The sequence below is a fragment of the Mytilus edulis genome, chromosome 4 (assembly GCF_963676685.1).
Source record: "Mytilus edulis chromosome 4, xbMytEdul2.2, whole genome shotgun sequence".
In the NCBI taxonomy this organism is placed as follows: Eukaryota; Metazoa; Mollusca; class Bivalvia; order Mytilida; family Mytilidae; genus Mytilus; species Mytilus edulis.
In genome coordinates, this window is record NC_092347.1 from 4,785,885 (window position 1) to 4,794,831 (window position 8,947).

The following is an 8,947-nucleotide window of genomic DNA, read 5'->3' on the forward strand; positions in this document are numbered from 1 at the left end:
TTGCATTTGTCTTGAAGTGAAATGTAAAATTGGAAAATATATCGATTACAACAGAAAGCTTTAATAATAACATTTGATATCAAACTTAATAATATCGGTTGTTTTTGGTTATGGATTCTATTATGTTCTATTATCAGAACAGCATGCTATTGTTCATAGCCGTATTGATTCCATGTACTAGCTGTTTTACCGGAAAACATTACTAGAAAAAGAAACACTTTATTTGCTAATCTTAATAAATAAAAAGGGTATCGCAAGTCATTTATTTACCCAAGTGTTATAACATGACAACATTTGAACAGTCAATTAATTTATAATAAAAGCCATTTAAAGCGGCAATTCCCGATTTGCAGAAAAAAGGTGAAATGTAACACGTTTTGAAAGCTCAGATCCATTACTAATTGTACATTTCACATTAAGATGGGAGGAACAAATATCAATTAACAAATAACGTGAAAATTTACATATTTAATGGAAAATAAACAAATAAAATGCTTTAAAGTACAAGAGGTTTACAATTGTAGAAAAGAGAGCATGCAAATGTTTTATTTAGGAATTGATTCAACAAATAAAGATTGAATGTAGAGACAGTATGATTGTTTATATGAGAAGATAACTTTAACAAGTATTACTCTGGAAAAATCAACATTAAGTGATATACTAGTATCAACTGTTCAACATGTTCAATATTTAACCGCTTTTGTGAGACTGAGTATCATTCAAATTGTGTTGATCAAAATGAAGGGCACAAAGTCCGATAGCCACTTAAAAAAGTTTTTGGTTGGACAGATTTGTTTTACCAAGCCACAAGCCACCTACGGATCCCCAATGAGTTTTTGGAAGAGTCTCTCTACATCAGGGAGAATGTGATACTCCCTTACATGAAACATCAAATGCAATTTTCCTATGCCGACTGGACGTGGCTGAGTATAGTTACACATCCCGCAAAACAATCTTTTATAGCAATTTTACGTTGGATGGGAAAAGTGAAGGTACCAGTCTTGTATTACAACTCCAGTTTCAAAACGTGGAGGGAAACAAAATAGTCTATTTTTTCCTGATTTTTTTTGTGGACTCAGTTTTTTTCTGTTTGATTATAGGTTTATGCTGAATTAAAACATATACATGTATATAGATTTAAAAAAAAATCTTTCATCTCTTCTGTGATATTAATCCAGGAAAGCGGAAGGATAATATCATGTTTACTGGAATTGGTGCGGCCTAGTAAAAACAGCAAACAGAAAGTAGAAAAAAAAATGTTTTGACTTCAGGGTTCGTAACTTTTTATTCTTCGTGGCATGACCCACTTTTTTTTTCGATTAAATCATAATTTCACATTAGTACATACATGATATGAACATGGATTTTTTTTGCTATGTAGCATTTTTTATTTTTTTATTTTCAAAGATCAGCTTGCATGTAAGCCTATGGAGCAGTCAATTACAAGACTGCAATCTAAAGGCTAACATTACTGCTGTAGTCCGGTCAACCTGTCATGTGAATTGGTCATCCACTGGTGATTCAATGTTTTCTTCTATATATTTTGTTGTTTAATAGTATTGTTGGTTACATATAGCTTTCACACTGCTCGTATCTCACATTTCATTGTTTTCATTAAGCTTAATGACACATTCGGCTTCATTCAAAAAGAACTTGAATCGTTTACTTTGAATGCACCAGAAGATTAATCTATTTTCGATAAAATATTTTTTTATTATAAATTATTTAAGTCAATTATTTAAAACATTATAAAGTTAAGATTTATAATATTGTTTACAATCTCTAGAGGTCGTATATTCCTCCTGAAACAATCAATTTTGACGACCAAACTGGGAGGTTTTACTACCACAATAACAGATGTGCTTTCCGAGTTATGGAGATTTACTACTGCAGTTGCAATAACTTATGATATAATATTGTAGTAATTATTTAAATTCTCTTGAGCTTAGTGACTGTCACACTCATGTTTTGTACTAATACTTGTTATGAGCTTAGTGACTGTCACATGCATGTTTTGTACTTATACTTGTTATGAGCTTAGTGACTGTCATATGCATGGTTTGTACTAATACTTGTTAAGAGCTTAGTGACTGTCACATGCATGTTTTGTACTTATACTTGTTATGAGCTTAGTGACTGTCACACGCATGTTTTGTACTAATACTTGTTAAGAGCTTAGTGACTGCACATGCATGTTTTGTACTAATACTTGTTATGAGCTTAGTGACTGTCACATGCATGTTTTGTACTAATACTTGTTAAGAGCTTAGTGACTGTCATATGCATGGTTTGTACTAATACTTGCTATGATCTTAGTGACTGTCAAGTGCATGTTTTGTACTAATACTTGATATGAGCTTAGTGACCGTCACATGCATGTTTTGTACTAATACTTCTTAAAAGCTTAGTGACAGTCACATGCATGTTTTGTATTAATACTTGTTAAAAAACTACACATGCATGTTTTGTACTAATACTTGTTAAGATCTTAGTGACTGTCATATGCATGGTTTGTACTAATACTTGTTAAGAGCTTAGTGACTGTCACATGCATGTTTTGTACTTATACTTGTTATGAGCTTAGTGACTGTCACACTCATGTTTTGTACTAATACTTGTTATGAGCTTAGTGACTGTCACGTGCATGTTTTGTACTAATACTTGTTAAGAGCTTAGTGGCTGTCATATGCATGGTTTGTACTAATACTTGTTATGAGCTTAGTGACTGTCACACGCATGTTTTGTACTAATACTTGTTATGAGATTAGTGACTGTCACATGCATGTTTTGTACTAATACTTGATATGAGCTTAGTAAAAATATAAAACAACACGTTTAATAATTCATTGCGTCCGAAGCGCTTTTCTGGATTTACCTTCATCAGGAACGCTCAAAGCCAAACATTTGAAATCCGAAGATGTATAAGTACCGAAAATCGTTGAAGAGCTATATGTTAAAAATACCTAAAATAAATAGCCAAATTCATCTAAAGCCAACTTTGCCTGAGGGAGTTGAAACCTTAGTTTTATAATAATTTCAAAATTTATAAACGGACAATTTTAGTAAAGTTTGTTTAATCATGTCAGTACCGAAACACTGACTACTGAGCTGATGATACCCTCGGGGACTGATAGTCCACCAGCAGAGGTATCGACCCAGTGATGTAAAAATATAAAACAACACGTTTAATAATTCATTGCGTCCGAAGCGCTTTTCTGGATTTACCTTCATCAGGAACGCTCAAAGCCAAACATTTGAAATCCGAAGATGTATAAGTACCGAAAATCGTTGAAGAGCTATATGTTAAAAATACCTAAAATAAATAGCCAAATTCATCTAAAGCCAACTTTGCCTGAGGGAGTTGAAACCTTAGTTTTATAATAATTTCAAAATTTATAAACGGACAATTTTAGTAAAGTTTGTTTAATCATGTCAGTACCGAAACACTGACTACTGAGCTGATGATACCCTCGGGGACTGATAGTCCACCAGCAGAGGTATCGACCCAGTGATGTAAAAATATAAAACAACACGTTTAATAATTCATTGCGTCCGAAGCGCTTTTCTGGATTTACCTTCACCGTCACATGCATGTTTTGTACTTTTACTTGTTAAGAGCTTAGTGACAGTCATATGCATGTTTTGTATTAATACTTGTCAAGAGCTTAGTGACTGCACATGCATGTTTTGTACTAATACTTGTCAAGATCTTAGTGACTGTCATATGCTAGTTTTTACTAATACTTGTTATGAGCTTAGTGACTGTCACATGCATGTTTTATACTTATACTTGTTATGAGCTTAGTGACTGTCATATGCATGGGTTGTACTAATACTTGTTATGAGCTTGACTGTCGCATGCATGTTTTGTACTATTACTTGTTAAGAGCTTAGTGACTGTCATATGCATGTTTTGTACTAATACTTGTAATGAGCTTAGTGACTGTCACATGCATGTTTAATACTTATACTTGTTATGAGCTTAATGACTGTCATATGCATGTTTTTTACTAATACTTGTTATGAGCTTAGTGGCTGTCATATGCATGTTTTGTACTAATACTTGTTAAGAGCTTAGTGACTGTCACATGCATGTTTTATACTTATACTTGTTATGAGCTTAGTGACTGTCATATGCATGTTTTGTACTAATACTTGTAATGAGCTTAGTGACTGTCACATGCATGTTTTATACTTATACTTGTTATGAGCTTAATGACTGTCATATGCATGTTTTGTACTAATACTTGTTATGAGCTTAGTGGCTGTCATATGCATGTTTTGTACTTATACTGGTTATGAGCTTAGTGACTGTCACATGCATGTTTTATACCTATACTTGTTATGAGCTTAGTGACTGTCATATGCATGTTTTGTACTAATACTTGTTAAGAGCTTAGTGACAGTCACATGCATGTTTTGTACTAATACTTGTTATGAGCTTAGTGACTGTCATATGCATGTTTTGTACTGATACTTTTTATGAGCTAAGTGACAGTCACATGCATGTTTTGTACTTATACTTGTTATGAGCTCTGTGAAATTTGGGGACTGCAGGTCTTGTTGTGCTATTATGCTGAGTTATTTTGAGTATGACAATTTTCTAATGTTTTCACCCACGTGTAGCAAAATGATTAAAATCCGTATACACCCAGTTCTTATCACCTGCTGTAGGTGTTGTTTAGAAATCTTAAACTTTCATCTGTAAACACTTAAGACTCTGACAATGAATAAAGGACTTTAAAACAACACAATGCAAATTAAAGATTCATGTTTGTCCTACTCAATACTTCCCGTACTTTTAAAACATTTTCACCATTCCTGAGTTGTTTCACATGGGCGAAATTCAATCCAAGGGCATCCCTAGTTTTTGGTTAAGTCCATGTTGCTCAGTCTTTATTTGTTCTATGTCGTGTTTAGTGTGCTGTCGTTCGTCTGTTTGCCTGTTTGTCTTTTTCTTTTTTAGTCATGCTTTTCTCAGTTTATTCTCGAATTATAAGTTTGAGTGTACCTTTGGAAAATCAATCGCCTCTCTGTCATATGGTGTCTAAAACCAAACGTTTTAAAAGTTGAAGCGAAATATTCTTGATGTTACTCCTGGTTTTCTGTTGCAATTTTCTGTTCTTACATGGACACTTGAGCACATGTCTTAATCCTTCTGTCATTTTGTGCGTGAGTCAGTTTATATGTTACGCTCGTTCATGTACCCTTTACGAACTTTACTAAAAGGGACTTTCTCTATGCACGCAAACTGACCCAACAGAGTTGTGAGAAGGAAAGACTGAGTGAAGGAGATTCAATGACCATATTGGCATTTTTTACAGTATTTTTTTTTTTTGCAATTGTATTTCCGTTTAAACAGTGTCACTTACTCTTTCTATATCGTCATACAATTTCCGACTCTAAAGTCAAATATAGAAGGTTCATTAAAAAAAACTGTATACAAACATCTTTGTTAAAAATCAATGCATAATTAGTAAAAGTGCAGTATCAATTAGCTGAATTTCAAATAAAGAATAGAAAGCAATTTGAAATGGCATTGTCAGTATACAGTATCATTAATATATGTACAATGTAGGTATCGAGTGCCAAATTGGGAACAATTCAGAGCTCTAGAATCAAATAATTATAATTATTCATATTTTTTCTGAAGCAACACTTCTGAAGATCTTCGTTGTAATTTCATTCAAGCGATTAGGACATTCCAATTTAGCACTAATAAAATAGTTCATAAGGTCATCAGAAATAATCAATACGATACGTCTTTATTAGAAACAATTTCTTTCGAGTTAAATTTGAAGATACCGATCTTAGAACTCGTGATAAAATTATCAACAAAATTATTACATTTTGACCAGAGATTGTGTTAGAACAGAAGTTGTGACCGCAGGTCATCAGACTATAGCTGCTTAGTAATTAACTTGGGTCAATTATAATTATCCTTTTCTCAATGACAATAACCGATTGTAATCCCGTTATGTATAATTTCCTTCGTCACTTCAAACGAGAATAACCAATATAGTTGTCCATTTCTTTGATTGTAATTGATATTTGACTGTAGTATAAAAGCATGTCAGACTGGTCATTATATTGATGAATCACAGACAACCGACTCCAAACATTTAAGTTAAACATTTGCAGGTCGCAGGTTCAGGACAGACATAAAGACAATCTCTGAAAAGATAAAGGAAGAAATCTTAAAACTGAATTTTATTCGCACTTTATACTGACGATGATTTTAACATATTAACATATTAAAATTTGTTTTGTAGAATATATTTTAGATATAAGTTTTTCGGTTTGGTTTAATTCTATTTCCTCTAAACTCTTTAAATGTTTATTTCGGTTCAAAAGCTAAATGCGAGTTTGATATGGTGAATTGTTACCAATCATGTCGACTAAATATTAAACTTAATATGTTTGACGGTAAACTAGTAGCATGTTTATGCCACATTGATTGGCATTATGTTTTCTGGTCTGTGCGTCCGTCCGTTCGTCTGTCCTTCCTTCCGTCCGTTCGTCCGTCTGTTCCTCTAAGGTTAAAATTTTTGGTCGAGGTAGTTTTTTTTTATGAAGTTGAAGTCCAATCAACTTAAAACTAAGTACACCCTATGATATAATCTTTCTAATTTTAATGCCAAATTAGAGTTTTTATCCCATTTTCACGGTCCACTAAACATAGAAAATGATAAAGGAGATGGGGAATCCGTGTACTTGGGACACATTTTTGTATAAGTTGCGATACATACGAGTTATTTGGTAGATCAGTTACCATATTAATAGTTGAAATCTTTGATGAAACCTGAAGCATTGTTTATCATAAATGACTATTCATAAATGTTCTTTTTTGGGTCAATCATATCTTTGGTTCTAAAACTCTTAAAGTTGGACTTATGAAAAATGCTCAATTCAAAATTTGACTGGAACACAGCAAAGTCGCTGCTGTACATGTGCAATATATTATGAATATTTGATGTTGATGTATGTATAAATATGTACATTCTTTAAAAAAAAAAAAAAAAGGTAAACTAGTTTATAATTTGTTATATATATTTTATTTCACAAATAGCACTATTTATCTACATGAAGTAAGAACTAGTATATTGTTCGCAGAAAAAATCTTAAACAATCGTCTCTTTTCTTTTCATTGGACTCGCTCCTTTCAACAGCATGCGCTTAATCTCCTTTGCAGCAAGGTGACCAGAATATCTATCGGTTTCGTTCTGAAGTACTGGTATGTTGGTTGTTGTATTAGAACAATGTCTCAAATACCCCCAGCATGCATCACTTAACTCTGGAACATAAAATTCTTCAGCAGCACATGTTATACCAACAACTGTAGTCACGTCCATAACAACACTTCCGGTGTGTACAAAGTTGACGAATTGTCTAAACACATCAATGTCGTAGTTATGTATTGGTATGTTTTGGTTGTCGTTTTTCTTTGTTTTTTTCTGAATCTGTGGACTATTCTGTTGTAGAATCATATCTTGAAGTACTTTACTTCTTGACGCAATGACTGCCTTTAAACCATGGACAAGGAAGCGTTGTGGTCCAATTTCGAATGTAACATCACAAAGTTGTGGCATAGACAAGATGTACTTGATATTGTTGACTACTGTTTCTGTATTGGTCACGTGCATTGTATCACCAGGATCTTCAAGGTCATCCAAATCATCACCTTCATCGTCACTTTCACTTGAATTGTCAGTGTCTGAAGATGAACCGCTGTTGCAGTTATCTGATTCGGCTCCCGATGCTGACAAACTGGGTTCCGAGTCGGATACAAATACTGGAGATTCATAACCAGAAGAAGACTCTTCTTCAGAGTCATCCAAGTTCAACAAAGGTACTCTGTCTGCTAAGAAGTTCATAGTTATAATGTATTTTGTTCTCTTTCAATTGATTTTATGATATCCAGAAACAAAACTAAATTCATTATATAATGCGCGGTATTTATGACAAGTGAGTATTCAAACTCCAAGCAAATCAGCTTGGAGTAATAATTGACAGTTACTGATTTGAGATATTGACAATAGTTAGTTTTAATTATCATTAATTACAACTAATTAACAGCAGTTACTAACAAATTTTGAAATTATCACACTTAAGTATTTTAATTTAGTTATTCGAAAGAATCCATTTTTAACTGGGATAATATAATTAAGTTACTTTGAATTGCATCAGTTTTGGTAAAATAATATTGAATAACAAAGTAAAATTAATGCTCCAAATAGGTCTTTAAAACGATTGTAACAAAGACCATTACACTCACTGTTGGTTCCATTGTTTCGTAGATAAAAACCGACTGGTGTTAAATTAAAAATTGATCTTCATGGATTCAAAATTTATCATGGAACTCTGAACAAGACGCAGTTCATCTTGACTTAACAAACAAAAATGCATTTAGAAGATCTTTCAATATTTTCGTATGACAAGCAGTGGGGACTTTTATCATATGAATAATTTAATTTAGGAGGGGAAATATTAACATTTACAAGATATTTTGACATTCTGTAATGGCATGTGTGTGGACATTTCTGAAGATTTACCATATATATCATGATAAATGTATCTTGTCATGGCAGACGAGAAAAAATGTGATTTTGAAGGAGAATTAAAGACTTTCTAAAATCAGGGGTGGGGTTGGAAAAAAACCTAGCGACTCATCTTAAATTATATTTGATTTTATTGTCATGTCATGCAGAATATATTCCATTCATTAGATTCTTAGTATCTCTTCCAGTTTTTTTTTTGTATAGTTTGAAGAAAGTAAAACTTTTCGAGGTCAAAGGTCAAGGTTATAGGTGATAATTGACCTGCTAGCCTTCAGGTATGTCACAAATTTTGACTGCCATTGAAATATTAAGTTTTGTTGAAGTATTGCCTTAAGAAAAAAATAAGAACTACGTCAAGCAATAAATCTACAAACTTGGGTTGGGAGACT